This window comes from Ictidomys tridecemlineatus, chromosome 2 (assembly GCF_052094955.1).
Source record: "Ictidomys tridecemlineatus isolate mIctTri1 chromosome 2, mIctTri1.hap1, whole genome shotgun sequence".
Lineage (NCBI taxonomy): Eukaryota > Metazoa > Chordata > Mammalia > Rodentia > Sciuridae > Ictidomys > Ictidomys tridecemlineatus.
The window spans coordinates 190,990,097-191,011,336 of record NC_135478.1 but is presented as its reverse complement, the minus strand read 5'-3'; the positions used below and the strand labels follow the sequence as shown (position 1 = coordinate 191,011,336).

At 34.7% G+C, this 21,240-nt stretch overlaps 1 protein-coding gene across 7 annotated transcripts in view; it reads left to right on the top strand.

Moving 5' to 3' along the window:
* Foxp2 (forkhead box P2) overlaps positions 1–21,240 on the top strand; it is a 542,292-nt gene that overhangs the window by 142,230 nt on the left and 378,822 nt on the right. The window lies entirely within an intron of this gene.

Genomic DNA, 21,240 nt, shown 5'->3' with positions numbered 1-21,240 from the left:
TACAACATCCCAGTTTACTTTGGACATGATCCTACTTAGGTCACAGAATTGTCATCTCTGCTCATTGCTGTTCTAAAAGCTGTGAAAGACAGCAGAGAATAGGATTTGGCAAGTTTGGGCTGAGCATCCAATTTTGGACCCAGACCGGCCTTTTATGTCAGTTTTACTGCTGGGATACTTACCTGAGGAGCAGAAAGAGCAGTTGTCAGGATAAAGAGGCTGAACACCCTAATTATTCACTCTTCATTCTCATCAACACATGGAGAAATTAAGTGTTTACAACTCATTTTCTCTGTGAAGAATTCTTTGATTTCCAACAGGAAGTAATTCCTCTCTAGTACTCCTGTGAAAGTTTTTTTCACCTTTCTTAGTGAAGCTTCTCATTTTCCACCCAACTGAAGGGTTTTCATCATTAAAAAAATTAATTGTACACATTTACGGGGAAAGTTTGGTACCTATATAGAGTGTGTAATAGTTATACTGGGGTAGTAAACATTTCCATCTCTTTAAAATTGAAAGAATACTTCTATTAATATAATAACTGTATGTATTTGTGAGGAACTATATGCTATTTCAAATACAAAATAGTGGATTGACTGTAATTCACAGTAAATTATTATATTTTATGAATAAATAGAAGAGAGCATCTGGATTGTGCCAAACAGAGTAATGACGAGAGGCTTCGCATGTAAACATTCCTAGCCCTTTGGGAAAAAGATCTTTTTCTGATTGCTTTGAGTTATTCATGGATTCCAGCACATAGGAGCTACTGAATCAATATTTGCTAAAATAGCAAATGGAATTTTTTTACTTAAACAATGATAATAGACAATGATAGGATGCAAAATATGAATATTGAAAAGTTCTCAATTGATTGTTGGTTGATATATAATATATAATATATTACACTTGCATAACATTTGTTAGTTGCAGCCAACTCTTTTTTGGGGGGAGTGGGAGAGATAATGGGATTGAACACAATTGGTGCTCTACCATGGAGCTACATCCCCAACTTATCAGCCCATTTTGTTTTTCCTCCTCCTCCTCCTCCTCCTCCTCCTCCTCTTCCTCCTTCTTCTTCCCCCTCCCTCCTCCCTCCTCCCTCCTCCCTTCTCCTTCCTTTCTCCTCCCTTCTCCCTCCTCCCTCCTCCCTCCTCCCTCCTCCCCCTTCTCTTTCTCCTTCTGTTCCTCCTTCTCCTCCTCCTTCTTCTTTTGTTTATTTGATACAAGGTCATGCTAAATTGCCCAGGCTGGCCTCAAACTTAAAATCCTCTTGAATCACTCACTGGTTTTATAGGTGTGCACCATCAAAACCCAGTTCATCCAACCAATATTTGACAAAGGATTACTAGACACACATTAAGAAAAAACTTTAAAAAATCATATTGGGAAAACTGTCCATCTACATGCAGAAGAATGAAACTAGACCCTTGGCTCTCACCATTTAAAAATATCATCTCAAAATGGATTGCAGATTTAAATGCAATACTCAAAATCAAGGGGGGGAATGCTTCACGATATTCACCTGGGTGGTGAGTTTTTTGATATGACCACAAATGCACAGGTAAAATTTGACAAATGAGATTTCATTAAATTAAAAAAATCTCCTGTAAACCAAAGGAAAATACAAAAAGGTAAACTGCAGAATGGGAGGAACTATTTTGCAAGTTATACCTGACACAGGGTTAATAACCTGAATATGTAAGAAGCTCAACAATTTTCCATAATTTAGAACAAAAAGGAAGTATCCTTCATCTCCCTTTTGTGTGGCTCTTACATATACTACTTATTCATTTGATAAGCTGTTTCTACAAGCATGTTTTGAATAGACAATAAATATATTTTATTCTGATAAATTGTACACATACTGTGAATTTTTGTACAACCGATGTTTCCAGGACATCACTATTCTCTCCTACGGACTTCGGATCAAGTACTGCAGGTTATATATCAGAGGCGATGTAATATATCACAATATTTGAAGGCAGAGACTTGTGTAAGATTACTGGTTCCAAAAAGGTATTAATTGGGTTATAAAAATAACTTATTTAACCTTTCTAATTCTTAAGTTTCTCAGACATAAAGTGGGAATTATCACACATTTAGGGCAACTGAAAAAAAATGAATTACTATTCAAGAATTGAATATGTGTGGTAGCTTAATATCTTTACTAAAGTTAACATTTTCTAACTTTTATTTATATATCACAGTGGAATTCATTATAATTCTTACTATACATATTAAGCACATTTTTTCATATCTCTGGTTGTATACAAAGCATATTCACACCGATTCATGTCTTCTTACATGTACTTTGGATAATAATGACCATCACATTCCACCATCATTTCTAACCCCCTGCCCTCTCCCTTCTCCTCCAACCCCTCTGCCCTATCTAGAGTTCATCTATTCCTCCCATGCTCCCTCTCCCTAGCCCACTATGAATCAGCCTTCTTATATCTGAGAAAACATTCAACATTTGGCATTTGGGTTTTTTTGGATTGGCTAATTTAGCATCATCTTCTCTAACTCCATCCATTTACCTGCAAATGCCATGATTTTAATCTCTTATTGCTGAGTAATATTCTTTGTGTATATATGCCACTTTTTAAAATCCATTCATCTATTCAAGGGCATCTAGATTAGTTCCACAGTTTAGCTATTGTGAATTGTGTTGCTATAAACATTGATGTGGCTGTGTCCCTGTAGTATGCTGTTTTTAAGTCCTTTGGATATAGATGAGGAGAGGGATACCTGGGTCAAATGGAGGGTTCTATTCCCAATTTTCCAGGAAATCTCCATACTGCTTTCCATATTGGCTGGACCAATTTGCAGTCCCACCAGCAGTATATGAGTCTACCTTTTTCCTCACATCCTTGCTCACACTTATTGTTATTTGTCTTCATAATAGATGCCATTCTGACTGGACTGAGATGAAATCATGGAATAGTTTTGATTTGTATTTCTCTAATTGCTAGCGATGATGAACATTTTGTCATATATTTGTTGATTGATTGTATATCACTTGGATGAAAGTATGTCAGATAATAAAGACAAAGCATAAAATCTGGAAAATAAAGTTGATCACACAGTGAAGATAGTAAGAAACTATGAACAGAACATACAAGAATTATGGGACAGCATCAAAGGACAAAATTTAAGAGTTATTGGGATAGAGGAAGGCATAGAGTTTCAAATCAAAGGAATGCACAATCTATTTAATGGTATACTATCAGAAAATTTCCCAAGCATGAAGAACAAATTGGAAAAACCGTATACAAGAGGCTTTTTAAAGGGTACCAAATGTACAAAATTACAACAGATCTACACCAAGGCACATTATGATGAAAATTTATAGCATACAGAATAAGGATACAATCTTAAAAGCTGCTCAAGAGAGGAATGAGACCACATATACGGGGAGACCAGTTTGTATCTTAGCAGATTTTTCAACTCAGACCCTCAAAGCCAGAAGATCGTGGAACAACATATACCTGGCTCTGAAAGAAAATGGATGCCAACCAAGAATCTTTGTCCAACAAAGCTAAGCTTTACATTTGATGATAAAATAAAACCTTCCGTAATAAAACTTATATTTTAATTTTAAGGAAACTAATAGATTAGAATGATACTTTTATTTTTGGAAAAAAAAAGTTGCCAACACTTAAGGGATTTTGGCATATGAATGATTTTGGCAATCAGTTACCTGTTTTGTGCAATATGGTTTGTAGATGTAGTAAATAGAGAAATAGTAGTTATGAAATGCACATGTGCCATTTGTGGAAATAAATAGAAACTAACCCCTGCTCACTTGTATCATCTGTTCCAAGTCAGAACTTGACCTATTTGTAGTGACTGATGAGCTTTTTAGACTTGTTATTCTTTTGTTTTCCTAATGCCAATTTTTTTTCCTAAGGAAATTTTGACTAGATTCAAATTTCTGAAGAAACATGAGTTGTTAATTCACTTCATATAAGCTTTTAAGAAATTCATCATAGATAATAGTTTAGTTGTACTAGAAGAAAAACTTTGCCTGTAATTAGGATGAAAAATAAAATTTTGATGAGCAGTTCTATATTTTAAGAGCTAAATAAATTATATTTTGCCAAAGATACAGTTTCCTTTCCACTGAAGGAAAAAAAAGTTAATCTCTTTATAAAATCAATATTGAAGGAGAAGTCTTATTCATAATTTTCTTCTGTTTTTCAATGTTTGTTTAAAATAATATTTTTTCAAATTACTAAATGGCAGCTGAAGAAATTGAAATGAACATAGACTGGTTTATGAAACTGAAAATATGTGATTTGGTAAAATACCATATCAAAAGTACTACAACTTTTCCACTAACCTATGCAATACCTTCTAAATTAAAGTAAGTCCTATAAGTCACTGAAAAATGCATGCTGTATTTTGTTTTAGATATCTACTTGAAATATATACATATATACTATTAAGTCATATCTATACACATAGATATGTGAAAATCCTAACTTTTTATAAATTTGAAGATTTATCAAATAACATTCTTTATAAACTTGCAGTCCAACATAGAGCTTTTCAAATTTTTATACCTTTTAAAAATTCTGGATAAATTATTTCCTAACAGTAAACAGATTTATAAATCAACAATCATGAATGAGACAAAAGTTATTGTAGCTGTTTTTTCTTTGGTTATTTTGTCGAAAATTGAGGGAGAATTTAGTTCTAAATTTGAAATTTCTTCTTTTTTTTGTTGTTCAAAAGTAAATGCAATATGTTCTATGTAGTGTTACACAAAATTGAAATGCATATAGAACTTCTTGATTTATGAAACTGGAAATAGAAGATTTGGTAAAAACACCTTTATTAAAAGTTTGCATTCCTTTCAGTAACCTCTGTAACAATAACTTCATATAGTAAATGCCATAGTGAATGTAGTAGTTCAGGTAGTAAATGTGAAGATGAAGACTTGTAAGATTTGACGGAGCATTAGTTTTTTTACATCCCTGCAAATCATAGTGTTGTCATTTTTGCTTAATTTAAAATATGTTTGTGAAATTCTTTTTCTTATTTATTTACATATAGGTTTTTTATTTGTTTTGTTAGCAAGTGTTTGTATATAGAGGGTGATGTTATTTGGTTTTGAATCCCACTGTTTTAGGAAAAAGCATCTGTAGAAAAAACTGGTTGTATTCATTATATTTCGTTGTATTTTCTGTTTGTTTCCAAAATAGGATATTCTTATTTCATGGGCATTGTGTGCATCATGATGTGAGGGGTTGCTATGGGGATAGTTTTAATCATTTATTATTCTAATTAGAGAAGAAAATTGCTTAAATGGTAGTTCTAACATCTGTATCTAATTTTACTACAAAGATTCCTTAAAAAAATTCTCAAAAATATAGCCTTCTTTCAAAGTTTAAACTGCTTCTCTTGGTAGTCATGACATAAAGACTTTGCACTTCCTACAACATAGATTTTTGCTTTAAATTTTGTATGGATAGCTGATGATGACTCAGGACTCTAGCTAAATCCGTTACTTGAATATTCGAATCTCAATTAACACCACTTCAATATAAGTTTTTTTTTCTGTACCTAATATTCAAGTTCCTTACGATTTACTCTTCAGCAAATTATTGACAAGTCACTGTTCTTGTTCCTCCCTCTTCTATTCTTCTCCAAACTACAATCACTCCTCTGCCTGAAATTTTCTACTGAACTCCCATTGAGTTTAAACCAAGGTAGAATTCCTTATTCCATTTGACAAAGAGTCCTGGATGTTTTAACTTCTGTTTGCTCCTAGTGGGTTAAGCTGTTAGCTTTATTGTGACTCACTTAGTTCTAGCCATGGAGTAGAGATAATCTGAAGAAAGAAAGATCTGTAGATAGTTTTGTTTTTTTTTTTTAACAGTAATTTAGATGGACATGTGGGGTAAATAAACATAATGGTGGTAGGGGTCATATGAAGGGCCTTTATCATTTGAAAATTATAGCTTATAAATCATTGAAGGAAAAAGACTATTATTATTTGGGGTATATGTGTTCCCCAAATGCACTTGTGTTAATGCAGAAATGTTCAGAGATAAAATGATTAGATTGTGAGACCTGTAACCTAATCCATTTGATGGATTAATGACTTGAAAGGATTATTGCACTGGGTGGTGCCCACAGGCAGGTGGCAAGGTGGAGTATGGTGAAAGAGGTGGGTCACTGTGTGTTGGGGGGTATCTTTGGGGAATATATCTTGTCCCTCTGGCTCTTCTTTGCTGCTCTGGCTGCCTTGCAGTGACTAACTTTCCTCTGCCACACCCTTCCACGATGATGTTCTACCTCACTTGGACCCAGAGCAGTGGAATCAACTCAGCACATACTGGGCTTCTAAAATCATGAGCCAATATACACATTTCCACCTTTATGTTTTTCTTGTTAAGTATTTTGGTCACAGTGACCCAAGGCTGACTAACATAAAGAGAAAGGTATGAAAGGTGACTTTTATGGTATGAAAGAAGTTTAAAATACTAGAAAAAAAGTGATTAATTAATTACATTAGTGAAATGGCTTATAAACATTCAGTTTGGTCAGGTAAATAATAATCAGTTGAGTAGTTTACAGTTTCTTCTGTGGTTTCCCTGTCACCCCATCCCTATATCATAAAAATTTACAGAGATTAATTTTGATTCAAATTTACAATTTGCATTCCCATGGCCATTTTTGAATGGGTTAGCATTCAGGAGTTATGACTGGAGCCCAAAGTTTCAGTATTTTGTTGCTAGCACCCTTAGCATGTAAACTTGGGATCCATGGGCTCCCTTAGTCTACTTGTCTACTTGCCTGTGGATAGTTATTAGAAATTCGTTTTCTAGAAAGAAGTTTATAAAAAATATAAATAAAAGGAAATAGACTAGACACAGGAGAGAGAGAGAGAGAGAGAGAGAGAGAGAGAGAGAGAGAGAGAGAGAAAGAGAGAGAGGAGAGAGAAGCCAAACTCTCATTTCATACTGCTCAAGGTGTGTCTCCATTCCTACCTTTCAAATGTTTAATAATCAGTCCTGTTGTGCTTAAGATGTCAAGCTGGTGTCTTCTAAGTAGAAAAGTCCTGCCTAATGCAGTTGAGTTTGAACTTCTTAAATATGAGGTTTTGATAGGATTCTTAGATGAGAATATCTAGCACCTAAATAGGATTGTAGGCTTTGGACTCAAGGAGAATCCTGTCTTGGGTTATTTTAATTTGGATTCCATTTGCTTTTATCAAGCAATTTGTATTGGCTACATGTCATGCCAGTCAGTTTTATATTTATCCACACCACATGATAGTGATTTTGTGTTATTTGGGTAAATATATGGGTCAGATATATGCTGGCTGGGACTAGGATTGGAACTAGGGCTGGAGTTAAAGCTTAGGTCCTGGTATTGATTTGATCACGACTCTCTGAAGCAATCAAAATTAGAGGGAGACAGCAAATCATACTGCAGATTAATGGAGTTGAGCTATGAACCAGAAAACAAAACAACAACAACAAAAATAACAAAGATGATAGTTGAGGGAATAGAAAGGAAAAACAAGGAAAACTAGAGCTCCAAATCAATAACTGGAACAGATCAAAGAAGGTGTAGTTTGAAACAAGAACCCCAGAAGATTATCCTGAACACTTTTGCATGTCTACGGTTTACTTTTATGCTCTGGCTAGTACATGGAGTGTGAGTGGTATTTTTAGTTGGAGGAGGAGGAGGTTACTATTAAGAATGGGATCATTTTTTGCATTGCATTTTTTGAACCATTTTTTTTCTTAGCTTTCTGGAAAGCTATAGGACTTTATATTTGTATTTTACTACTTATGTACTGATCTTTTTTTAGTCTATGAATTTTTCCTTATGTTCCCTTGAGATTTATAATTTTTAATTTCATTGTGTAAAATAATATTTCTATTCTCTTTATAGGTTGTGTTGCTAAGGACCTCGAGAATAATGCTGTGTTGTATTATTTTTCTAATTTTCTGTGAAATTTCCATGGAGGTGTATGAGGAGAGGGGAAGAGAAGGAGAGATTCTGAGGAAAGAGTAAGCTCTTTGGGAATTTCAGCAATTTTAAGAAGGCCAGGGTAGCTGGAGTAATTTTAAGAAGGCCAGGGTAGCTGGAGTGAGCCAAAGGGAGTCAAAGGCACATGAAGTATGACATTCCAGGCCAATGTGAGGAGCATGTTGTATTTGTTTGGCAGATGGTGAGAATAGGATAATTGACCAGTTTTAGTTCTTGGTTTATTCTTTTCCACATAATGGATCCGGTGATATTTCATATTTTGTTTGTCTCTGCAGCATTTTCTATATGCAATGATGTTTTCAGTCTCCAAAAGTTTTATACATGATATTTTGTTTCCTTTATGTTTTAACTCCTCAGATTTCCATTATTCTTTTGTTTCAGGTTTACAGAGAAATTGGGAATAGAGTACAAAGAGTTTCTGTATACCCATCCACCCTGTTATTAACACACGACATTAGTAAATTATATAATTACTAACTATTAACATGACATTAGTAATGCATATTTATCACAGCTAATGGACTAATATGGATACACTACTAAATGTGAAACCCATACTTTCATTTATATTTCCTTAGCTTTTGCCTAATACTCTTTTTTGTATCACATAGAGGATATCACATTTAATTTAACTATCAGCCAGACCTGGTGGCTCACATCTATAATCCCAGCTTCCTGGGAGACTGAGGTAAGATGATGACAGGTTTGAAATCATCATCAGCAACTTAGTGAGACCTTGTCTTGAAATAAAAAAAAAAGAAAAAGAAAAAGGGCCTGGGATGTAGCTTAGTGGTAGAGCACCCTGGGATCAATCCCCAGTACTACTAAATATAAGCTCTAATTCCCTTTTTTAACGCCCACATTGTTAAGGATCGTATCTATAAGTTTCAACTGATTGGAGCATTTTGATATTTATTCTTCATATGGGGTATGTGTGCATGTGTGTGGGGGGCAATGTATACATACATGTCTATATACACATATAAAATAGTTTAGTTCTTAAAAATTGTTAAAATTTTCTTCAGATTATAAGAACCCTTATAGAACCTTATAGAACCTTTGCTGAGTGAACTGACCTTATAATTGGCTCATTTTGTAAAGGTCATCAGGGTTACCAGCTATGTGAGAAGAAAGGGACAGTGGATTGATTATCAGCTGCACTTAGATAAGTATTGTCCAAGCCTTCTAATTACAGGGACCACATCATATCACACAGAACTGTTTTTCATTCTCTTTTAATATTTCACATGTGACTTTCTCCAAATGCCTTTATATTGAAAGACAATTTTGGAATCTTTGAATTTTTGTAAAGTTGTTTTCTAGGTATCACTTTTCCTTAATCTTGTGTCTTAATAACTTCATAATAAATTCTTAGAATTATATAGTTATAGCTTTGCTCAAACAAGATTTTAGACATAGTTTTCTTCTCTTCCTTCTCTTTATATTATGTAATGTGGATTTTGTTTTCATTATACAGCTTATATTTATGAACATATAAAAATCTGTAACTGAAAATCTGCCACCCAGAATTTTTTTAAAGCTCTAATCTGTGTATCTCATCATTTACATATGTGTCACATCCCTTGTTATTTTACAGACCCATAAAAATTCAACAAGGAAAAGTGGTAGTGATTGTCTTTTATGCCAACTCAGAGGTATGAGTGCTGACCTACTTTTTAATTTTCACATACCCAGTTATTGATGAAGGCCTATTCATCTCCCTTTCTTCTCAATCCCTTTACTACTATGTTAATTAATCAACATTTCTGTTTAGTAGTCCTCTTCTCACTGGTACCCTACCACTCCTTGGTGAGTCCTTGAAAAGTCCTATAAGGAGCCTTGATCTTGCTTTCCCCAAGCATGGTTCTAACATAATCCTCATAAAATCATTGAGTTTTACTTTTGTATATTTGTGTTCCAGTTCTGTGTTGGAAATTCTTTGAGGACAGGAGGTTGTAATCTCTTCATAGTTAGTGGGTTTTACTTGTTTTGCATGGTTACAGTCCACATAGAGGCTGGGTTTGTTTGTTTTTTTAAAATAAGGATAGGAGGATATATTATATTGCAATCATTGCATAGTGCCTGGCAACCAAGAAATATAACCAAGGACTGAAAAGTAGGAGTGAAAATTTTATCTTAAAATATTTTTTAGTGTTGATGAACCTTTATTTTATTCATTTTTTAATGAGGTGCTGAGAATTGAACTCAGTGCTTCACACATATGAGACAAGCTCTCTACCACTGAGCCACAACCCCAGCCTTGTCTTAAAATATTTTCAACTACCTAGGTTCTCCAGAGAAAGAGAAAATATACATTTATATGTATGGACAGTGAGGAGAGAGATTGGTTCATAAAATAAAAAGAATGAAATCTTATCATTTTTGACAATATGTATGAACCCAGAGCATGATGTGTTCAGTGAAACAAACCAGGAACAGAAAGACAAATAATGCATATTCTCATTCTTATGTAGAAATTAAAATGGTTGTTCCCACAGAAGTAGAATAGAAGGAACAGTCACTAGAGGCTAGAAAAGGTATGAGGAAGACAGAGGTTGTATAGTAGATCCCAAGATATCTTAGAAAGGCAGAATAAATTTTAGTATTCTTTAGAACAGCAGGATGATTACTGCTTAAGACAATTTATTATATATTTCAAAATAGATAGAGGATTTTGAATGTTCCTAGCACAAAGATAAATGTATGTGGTGATGGAAATGCTAGTTACCGTATTAGATCATTATGCATTACATACATATCACACCGTGCATGGAAATATTATGATTGTATATCAACTAAAAAGAAAAATTAAAAACACATTGCCTTACACAGTTGTTATGGTTTGGATGTGAGGTGTCCCCCAAAAGTTCATGTGTGAGACAGTGCAAGAAGGTTTAGAGGAAAAATGCTTGGATTAAGGCATAACCAAATCAATGAATTGATCTCCTAATGGGATTAACTGAGTGGTAATTGAAGGTGGGTAGGGTGTGGGTGGAGGAGGTGGGTCCCTGGGGGACATGACTTTGGGGTATGTATTTTGTATCTGGAGAGTGGAGTCTCTCTTAGCTGCCCGATCATCATATGTGAGCTGCTTCCCTCTGCCAAACTCTTCTGCCATGATGTTCATTCTCACCCTCAGCCCCAAGGAATGGGGCTGGCTGGCTTGTACTGAGAGCTGTGAAACTCTGAGCCACAAAATAAACTTTTCCTCCTCTACAGTTGTTCTAGTTGGGTTGTTTAGTTTCCGCATTAAAAAAGCTGACTAAAACAATGGTCATGGATGCTGAGATCAAGGGGAACTGATTTTAGTTCCAACACAGTAAACCAGTGCAGTAAATTCAGCTCTCAATCCCAAGGCCGAAGACTGATTTCCCAGCTCAAGTACAGGGGGAGAAGGACAGTGGGGAGAAAGTTCTGAGGGCCTGAATAGAATAAAAGGCTGAGTAAGAAAGGATTTGGATTAGATAAGGCACCTCCACATTGTGGAGACTACTCTGCTTTGCTCAGTCTACCAATTTAGATATTAATATTGATCACATCCATAAACAGCCTCATAGATACACCCAGAAATATAAATAATGTTTAAACCAATATCTGGGTACTTCATGGCACAGCCATATTTACACATAAAAGTAACCATCACAAAGATGAAAGTAAATTAAAATTTACTTTCGAGTGCAAGTCAATGCATACTAATTCAGAACTCCATGTGCCTGGAACATTTGGTTTTGTCATTTAATTCAGAATATGTGCGTTTTTGTGTACTGTGGGTTATGCAACCAAGTTTTAAAAATAAATATCCATAAGATATTAGGCTGAAGAGAAGGAAAATAAAAATATCGGTAAGTTTACTTTTCTGTTCTGTTCCTGTCCCCAGGAACATTTATTGATAAGCTTATTTTTCTGTTCTATTCTTATTCCAGAAAAGTTTGCAGCTCTGTGGATTGAGTAGTTAATATACTTGTTACGATTAGTAACATATAAAGCTTAATGTAAAACTTATTTTCTACAGACACTGTTTTAAGTACATGCATTAAGTGTTTTTTTTTCTCACAACAGTTAAATGAGGTCAATGTTATTATTGATCATTATTTTTTCCAACATACAATGAGTTAACTGAACTCCAGAGGGGCTAAATTTTTTTTTTCCAAAGCCAAGCAGCTGATGTGATGGAACCAGAATTCCAGTTGATTCATCATTAAAAACTGTTTATTAATTTTACCCTGTGTTCCAGGTTTGTGGTTTGGAGGGTGTAGCCATGTCTAGGAGAGCATCCCTGCTCTGTGGAACTATGTTACACTGTATGTAAAGAGTATCTGATATCTTATGTTCAGTAATGTACTGTAAGGAATAGTAATGGGGAAAGAGGACCTGGTTTGGGGAAGAGTGGTACTTACCATTCAATATAGAATAACCAAAGAAGGGCTCTTTAATAAAATCATATTTGGAGCAGAGACATGAATGAAAGAAGTGAGTAACCCAGATACTCTGATACCTTGGGAAAAGAATATTTCATGGAAGTAAAGTAGCAAGTACATATTCCCTTAGCATAGAGCATGATTTATATGCTTTAGGAACAAGAAGGAAGCTAGTGAGTAAGCCAAAAAGAAGTGGTAGAAAATGCAGCCAGAGAGGCAGAGAAGAATTAAACCCTAAAAAGGATTTCTAGACACATTAGTAAGCACTTTAGTTTTTAGCTCTAATAAAATCAAGGCTATTTTAGGAATCTGACAGGTGGGTTTCAAAAATGATCTTTGCTTCTCTTTTAACAAAATCAAGTTGGCTGAGCACTTTATTTATTTATTTATCTTGAAAATAGACAGTTGGGGCAAGGGCAAAACCAAAAAGATTATTTAGAAAGGCACTGCAGTAATATTGATTGGAGATGATGGTGGCTTGGATCTAAATGACAGTGGTGCAAGTGGTGTGGTTGGTAATTCAAGAAGGTGAATTCTGGATGTATTTTTAATGTAGAAAAAAATAATATTGGCTACAGGAGTTTATGTCTTAATCATTACATTGTATTGTATTTGGTGAATATTTTGTGATTTTTTAATATCTCTCTGTAAAGCAGCAGCTGTGTTTGACCAATTACATGAATTATCCAATGTCAAAAACAGTATGATAGAATCCATTTCTCTTGAAGAGTAAGCATGGGGAGACAGAAGTTGTATAGCTGTTATTGGAGTCCTAGAATGGACCATAAGTATCAGAATTTTATGAGGGGGAAACAGATAATCTCAAAAGAAGAAATGAGTTTATTATCAATATGCATATTCCTGAAACTTTTGATAAACAAACCAAAAAAGCACTATTAGTAATACCTCTTATCATAATTGATCCTTTTACCATCATAACATTTTAAAACATTACTAACCTTACAATAGTACTTGTGACAATATTTATTTGACTTACAAATTGATTTTGACATTGCCTTTTCAGGTTAAATGTGAAGAGTTTTTCTGTTTTAAAAACATCAGAAACATTAAGTAGTAGAGTACCTGAAGAACATCTAGAGAGTTTCATTAATATGAACATGGTGATTTACAGTGCTTAGACCCTGGTGAAGTTTAAAGTTCCATAGTAGGCTTAGAAAACGTGGGTAAGCTATTAATATTTTAGCATCTCCATTTCCTGTGGGGATGTGGCTTCCAGTTGTAGAGGAGAATATTATAGTCTTATTTAGTATAAAATTCATATATTGTAGAAGAGTATGTTAGAAGTCCCAGTTGGGTTTTCTCTGAATTTATTATCTTACAAAGTCAAATACAGATGCATCTTTCATAAAAGGAATAAGCTTATTCTAAAGTAATATCTGAGACTCTTCGATCAACTTATTACATTTTGATGACCATTTCAACAGTTGAACAGTAGTAGAATAACTGGAGGAATACAAATGAGATACAAAAGTTATTGATGAACAGCAAAATAATTCAGAACTCAAATATTCTTAACAATAATTATAAAAGAATAATTATTTTATAATAAACAAAATAAGAATAAAAATTCTTATTTGGAACCCTCCCAAAATTCTTATTTAGGCCAATTATATTCAGTGGCCTAACATAAAATAGATTGGTTACTGAGGTAAAATTTTTTTCTAATAGGATTACTCTTAATATCATTTTCTATCTGAGGTATTTCTTTGAACATAGTGACAGAAACAGCCAGAACATAACGAGTGACCAAGAAGGCTAGCCAAGTCTCAGAGGTGTCTATTAGCTTCTTGTGTTTGTTCATGTTTAAAGTATAAGACAAACAGCTTTTGTGTTCTAAGGCTTCTCAATCATAAAACAAACTTTTAACAGGAGAAGCAAGTTAAATATTAAATGTTGCATGTGTTGGGAGAAGAGGTTTAATGGAGAGGAGGTGGATAGGATCATTGGGGCAGGAGTAGTGACAATAGTTGGAAACCTGACATTTGAGGAAAAGGACAAAGCTTATGATACAAAATTTAAAAATGAGGAGTTTCTTACTGATGGTTTTTCCTAACAGCATTCTTGAGTCCACAAATTCGATGTTACCTTTTACATTAAGTTTGAGCTTAAGACATTTAAGAAAGATTTCCATCCTTGAATGCATGTCTTTTACAATGTGACTCTACATCTTCTCCCACCAACAGTCTGTTTCTCCATTCCCTTTAATCAGGATGGATGGCCTTGAGAATTAGTTTTGCCAATAGACTATGGCAAAAGTGACCCTAGCTGAGAACGTAGTAAAGTGCATCAACTGAAAAATATAAACATGTTTCTAAAGGGTTTGCTCTCATTCTCAAATGATAGAACCTAGTAAATTATTGAAGGAAAGTTATCTTGGAGAAGTCAACTTCATAAAATTATCTAAGAAGTTGTAATCTCATAAGTTATCCTTGGATGATTCTTTTAAAAACAAGATAATATGCTTTATGGGACATTGCACTGACCTAATTTTTCTAGTCTTTGTGTGTGTGTGTGTGTGTGTGTGTGTGTGTGTTTTAAAAATATTGAAACAAGTACTTGCTTCACTTTTAATAACTTAAAAATAATTTTGAAAAACTAAAGATCTTATCCTTTCCAGTGTTCCAACTGTTAATTAACATACAAACACACAAAAACCTTTCATATTTTAGTGGTGTTCTTCTCATTTAAAATGAGGTCATGCATCCTTTAAAGATACCCATGACTGTCTTGGTGGTTACAGCCTCACAGGTAAGTGTGTGTAATGGTGTTTTAAAAGATATTCCCAGGCAATTAGCTGAGCACATGAAGAAAGAAATTAAAGAGTGGGTGGAAGAAAAGCTGCATATTTTTGACAATAAAACAATAGAAGATGGTTTTCAATTTGGTTAAAGAAACAAGAAGGTGAATACTGTATAAGATTATTGTCTCTCTTTCATCTTAAGTAACAGGAGATGGTGTATAATCTATGTGAATCTGTTAGAGAGCAATGAAATTTCCCTTTGTTTGATCTGCAATTGTTGTTGTATGCTATTAGGTAAATTTTGATGCACTTTCAATAAAAAGGACTATTAATGAATTAATGTTTGTAAGTCTCTTTGAGCTCATCAGATGAAAGGTGTTATATAAGTGCAAAATAGTAGTATTGTGGTGGTTTCCATGACAACAGTAACTTTCTCACCTGGCAGGAACCCACTAATAAAATAAGTTGTCTGACTTAAAGTTTCTATTATAACTCTGCTTTTTGCACTTTCTAGTTTAAAGCATTCCAATTTAGTACTTTAATATTGTATGGCATGGTGGTATGAGCCTGCAATCCCAGGGATTTAGGAGGCTGAGGCAGAAGGATTGCAAGTGTGAGACCAGCCTCAGCATTTTAGTGAAGCCCTCAGCAATTTATCAAGACCTTGTCTCAAAATTTAAAAAGGACTGGGCATGTAACTCAGTGGTAAAGCACCCCTAGTTTCAATCCCTAGTATCAGAAAAAAAATGGCATATATATTTTATTTTTATCCACTAATTTGTTCATGTAGCCTTGTTAATTCTTGCTGGTATATTTCATAGTATTCTCATTGTGTTAGAAAAAACACATTAATCTCTAAACTATGAGAATATTGTCACTTTCAAATGATTATTCTCCTTCATCCTTTCTCTGTTCTTGGAGTCAAAAAGTCCTGGGCCTAAATCTTGCTCTCCTAAAACATTATACAAAGCAAGTTATTTGTCTCTTGATTTGCTTTTTCATCTTCAAAACAGAAATATATTAGAATATACCCCAAAATATCATTGTGAGGACTGCCTGTGATCAGATATGTGAAGTGAGTGGTTCAGTGTGTACTCAAGAAATACTAGCTATTATATAATACATTAATTCTCCCTTCATAAGTGTATCCAGGACTATATATCTATATATCTGATAGATCTTTCATTGTGAAAGAAAGGTTCAGCACCTACATCATCCATTGTGGCAGCCATCAGATAATACATGGTTACTGAGCACTAGAAATCTGGCTAATGTGATTCAATAACTGAATTTTAAATTTTATTTAATTTTAATAACTTTATGAAGAGTCCCCTGAGACTAGAGACTGCTATTATTGAACAATGCAGATCTAGCACAAATCCTTATTATTTTTTGTCCTGAGAAACTGTTTTGTTAGCATTCCAGCTCAAGTATTGAAGTTCTAATCTCTGATGTTCGTCTGTTGATCAAGCACACTAATCGCTAATCGTAACTGAAGTCTTGCTTCTTTTTTTCCTGCCTTATTTTTTTTTTCAACTTTGTTTCTATTTCTACACAATATCTCTACTCTGCCAGTTTCCATAATACTTTCATTCAGTTTACTACTCTGCTCATTTTTCACTTTTCAACTAATTCCCTGAATTCTCAGTTAAATTTTCTCTTTTTAACTCTCAGGGAAAGAGAGACTTTTTTTTTTTTTTTCCCTTAGACAAACAAGCATTTCTCTCTAATCTCTGTCTCTTTTACTGGGTGCAGTGGACTGTATTGATGGTATGCGACAATGCTGGGCTCCCTAAGCCCTTCCCCTTTTTGAGGAGACGTAGGGTAGAAACTGTGAAGGAACATTCTCAGCTTTGAGGGACTCAGTTGGGGCAGGGACTCCTCAGCAACCGAGGGACTCTTCTTCCTCTGCTGCTCTTTCTGCGACTGGCTGTTGGTTCAGGGACTCTAACTCCTTGAAGACCCTGTGGACCATAAAGTCTACCATCCTATCCCTTTAAACAAGGTCACTGTCATACCAGTAAATGAGTTTGACAAAGTGGCCATTGTGGGCAGTGTCAACCCCCAGAATTGAAAGTGGAAGAGTGAGAATCACTGTTATAAGTTGTAGGAGACCTGGTCCTTGATACATTTCAGATTGTCCTTTAAATTAAGGTGCTGACAAATGCCTCCTTCACTGCCTTTTTTTTTTTTTTTTGTATCTTTATATTTGGCAGCTTTCTCCAAATGTCAGGTCAAATCCACAACTGACAACGTTGGGTGAGCACATGGAAAGCCTTGCTAATGAGCACTCCATTCAGCTCAGGGACGACCGTGCCTACAGCCTTGGTGCGGGACCAAGAATAAAGTCATGGGCAGGTGCATGGCTGTCACATCACAGTTTCTAAGAGGGTCCAGCCCAAGATCTTGTAGGAAGTACTAAGATTGTGGACTGTGCTCATGAATTCTTCCATGATGCCCAAGTTGTAATTGATGAACTTGGGCAGGGTGGGCTAGCAGGCAAGATTTGGCGATACAGGAGGCATTAATCATGATCTTGAGGGAATTGTATTTCTAATGGTTTACACCTATCACAAACATCATAGCCTCAGCAGAAGGGACAGAGACAATTACCCTTTGCCTCCATCCTTTAAGTAAGCCCTGACACTCTCCCTGGCAGTGAACACACCAGCGGATTCTACAACATTTTCAGGCACCAGCACCACGCCATTTGATGTTTGTGGAATCTCATGCCTGGAAGATGGAGATAGGTTTTCTTTCCATTAATGACAAGTTTCTTATTCTTAGCTTTGTGCCATTGAACTTGCCATGGATAATAAACTCATCCTGGGACATGTAGACCATGCAGTTGAGTTCAATGAAGAGGTCATTGATGTTGAAAACAACCCTTTGTTCATCAAATCCATTTATTCCATCCTTCATGTTGTGTCTCAGGACATGGCTGGCACTGCATCAGCAGTCTGTTGAATGAGGTGGGTCATGGGGGTGGGGTGAGGTGGAGTGGAGCCTCTGAGTATTCTTTTGACCTAATTTCTCCCTAGCCTCTCTGAAACTTTTCTCTGTTGTCATTCCCTTCTTCCTTTACTATTTTCCTCATCAACAATTTCTTTCATTTAATTTCAGTTCTAAGCTATTTCTCACTTCTTTCTTTAATTATCAGAGTCTCAGATGAACTGTTTACATTATGCTAGGACTGACCTCACCTTTCATATTCCCCTTAATACCTTGCAGTCTAGTCAATCATATACACTCCTTTATTATAGATCACCAGTTATTTCATGTCTTCCTTTCCTTAATGATCATTTTCTTATCTTTATAATGCCTTGCATAATTCCTCAGTCCCATCTTGAAATTAGTTTTCCTTTGGCTTTCTTCACTATCATTCTTAATGTACCATCCTGCGTTGCATCTTGATTCTCTGTAGCTTTGTTGACTCCTTTAGGGTGCCTCCATTTCTTTCTTCTTCAAGTACTGTTCACATGTAATTAATTCTTGCTCCTGAGAAACTCTTCTATAGACTTCTAATTGGTCTCTAGTGTGTCTTTACACACCTCCCTACCCATTTGTGCCCTTCTAAATGAATCCTTGTATAGTCAACTCATAATCATATATGACTGTTTGTACAAAAATCTTTAATATTCATCTGTTTTAAAATGTATGGCATGGCCTTAAGCAACACTGGATGTATTGTAGCTCTGTCTATTTAGCCTCTTTATTCAAGGTAACCCAGAAGTTCTTAGAATGAGTCTAGGGCATTTCAGGAAGTCCCTGGGGCCCTTCAAGGTAGTTGCAAGGTTAAAACTATTTTCATACTTATATTTACATCCTATTTGCCATCCTCACTTTTTTTATTCACTCTTTTTCTCTCATGAATACACAATGGAGTCATCCAAAGGCTAAATGATGTTTGATGATGTCATGGTTCTGATGGCAGGTGTACTTATCTATTCTTGTGATCTGAAAATTTCTCAGTTCATGTAGAGATATAGATCATCCACAGAAACAGGCTTTTTGGGTGTGAGGTTCTTAATAATTTTTAAAAGTAAAGAGCTTGAGAACTTCTGTTGTAATCAAATGTGGCTGTCTCATTGTTATTTTGACATCAAAATGCTCTGTTTTCCTGGTTTTCATCTATGTAAACATAACACTTTTATGTTTAGGTCAGAGACTAACTCCTTCATTTAGCCTTTCCTGATCTTTCTCTTCACCGGAAACAGTGTGTAACCATTCTTATTTATCACTACCTTTAACACTTTATCACTGTATTTTTTAAAAAATGATGTTTGCAGTATTAACTTGTTTGGGGGATTTTTAGATTTGCTCCATTCCTTGCATCAGAGCCCACATAATCTTTTGAGGGCCATGTGATTTTTAATCTTTGTTTTTCCACTGAGCCTCACACGTTTTAGGCACTAATTATGTAGTTAATAGATAAATGTATTTGGTTGTTCAGCTACTAGTTAATTCAACAAACATTTATTTAATTAAGACTGGATGTTTTAAAGACTCTCAAGAAGCTAAATGTAGGGAATGAAAATGTAAACAAATAAGTGTCATAATAATCTTTTAACATGCAGTAAACTGAAGTAGGATTCATTGGAAGAAAAAAATGAACAAATCTTTCTAAGGAAATGGTATTATCAGAAAATACTGCGGAGAGAAAATTATATTTAAAAGAAAAATTTTGCATGCCCCATTTTTCCACCCAACTAGGAGCTACCTGGATTGTGTACCTCATACACTTATTAAGACTGAAAGACTTATCCTCTCAACCTGTAGAGACATTGGCTTTCTAGATCCAGAGAAAAACAGTCATTACTAACTCTCTTTTTCACTATATTTCTCACATAAAGCTTATGAACAACTTTTTAAAATTCTTGCCAAACTCAAAGAACATTTTTCATTACTTTCAGTCACTATTCTTCATTAAATTGTGAATGTGAAAATGTCTTAAATTTGGAGATTTACTCCTACATGTACATGGAAATTATTTGTTTTAATTGTTCCAAAATATACACAACACAAAATATCTCATCTTAGCCATGTACAGGTGTGTCATTGAGTACATTTACATTGATGTGCAGTTGCCACCATCCATCTCCAGAAATCTTTTCATCTTGAAAGTTGAAATTGCACTTAGAATCAGTAGCTTCCAGTTTCCTCCTTTAGCAAGCCCCGCCCCCACAACTACTAATCTGTATTGTGTCTGCATTTGGCTATTCTATATATATTTCATACAACTGGAATTATACAATATCTCTCCTTTTGTTACTGGTTTACTTTACTACTTAGCATATTGTGTTTAAGGTTCATCCATGTTGTAGCATGTATCAGAATCTTTTTTCTTTCTAAGGCTGACTATTACTGCATTGCATTGATACACTACATTTTATTTATATAGTCATCTTTATAAATGAACATGTAAACCTGAATTGCATTTTCTGTAGGTGGAATTTATCATAGTTATAATAAGAAACAAAATATTGTACATTTAGGCTACTCAAATGACATGGTATTAAAGCCATTAAGGGTATTTGGGTAACAGTGATGCCTCTCTTATGTAGGGTAATAGTAAAACACATTTATTTGACTGGAATCTAGGCAAATAAAAAATAAGATTCAAAATTTAGTTTGAGTGCACAAATGTTTATATTTTGCACACTACTACTCAAGTATCTATGCAAATTCTTTGTTATACTTTCTCTTCTACAGAGATAAAATATCTGTGAGAACATACTGTCTTAAGGAACAGCATGGTGGGTACAAACAGGCAGATCCTTTATACTGGCCTATAATCTAGAGCTGTTGTTTCTGATATTCTTAAACCTGTTGTTTATTTAGTATGTTCTGTTAGTGTCCCTGCTCACTCTGATGATTGCCAAAGTCTATACTCCTCACAGTATAAAATGAAAATAAATGGCAAACTCTCAGAGCACCTATAGAAGACATTATCTTTATGTCAGTAGGTTACTTGTTCTTACTACTATGACCCTGTGACATTATTACCTTAAAAACAAAGCAGAAACATACATAGGATTGCCCAGC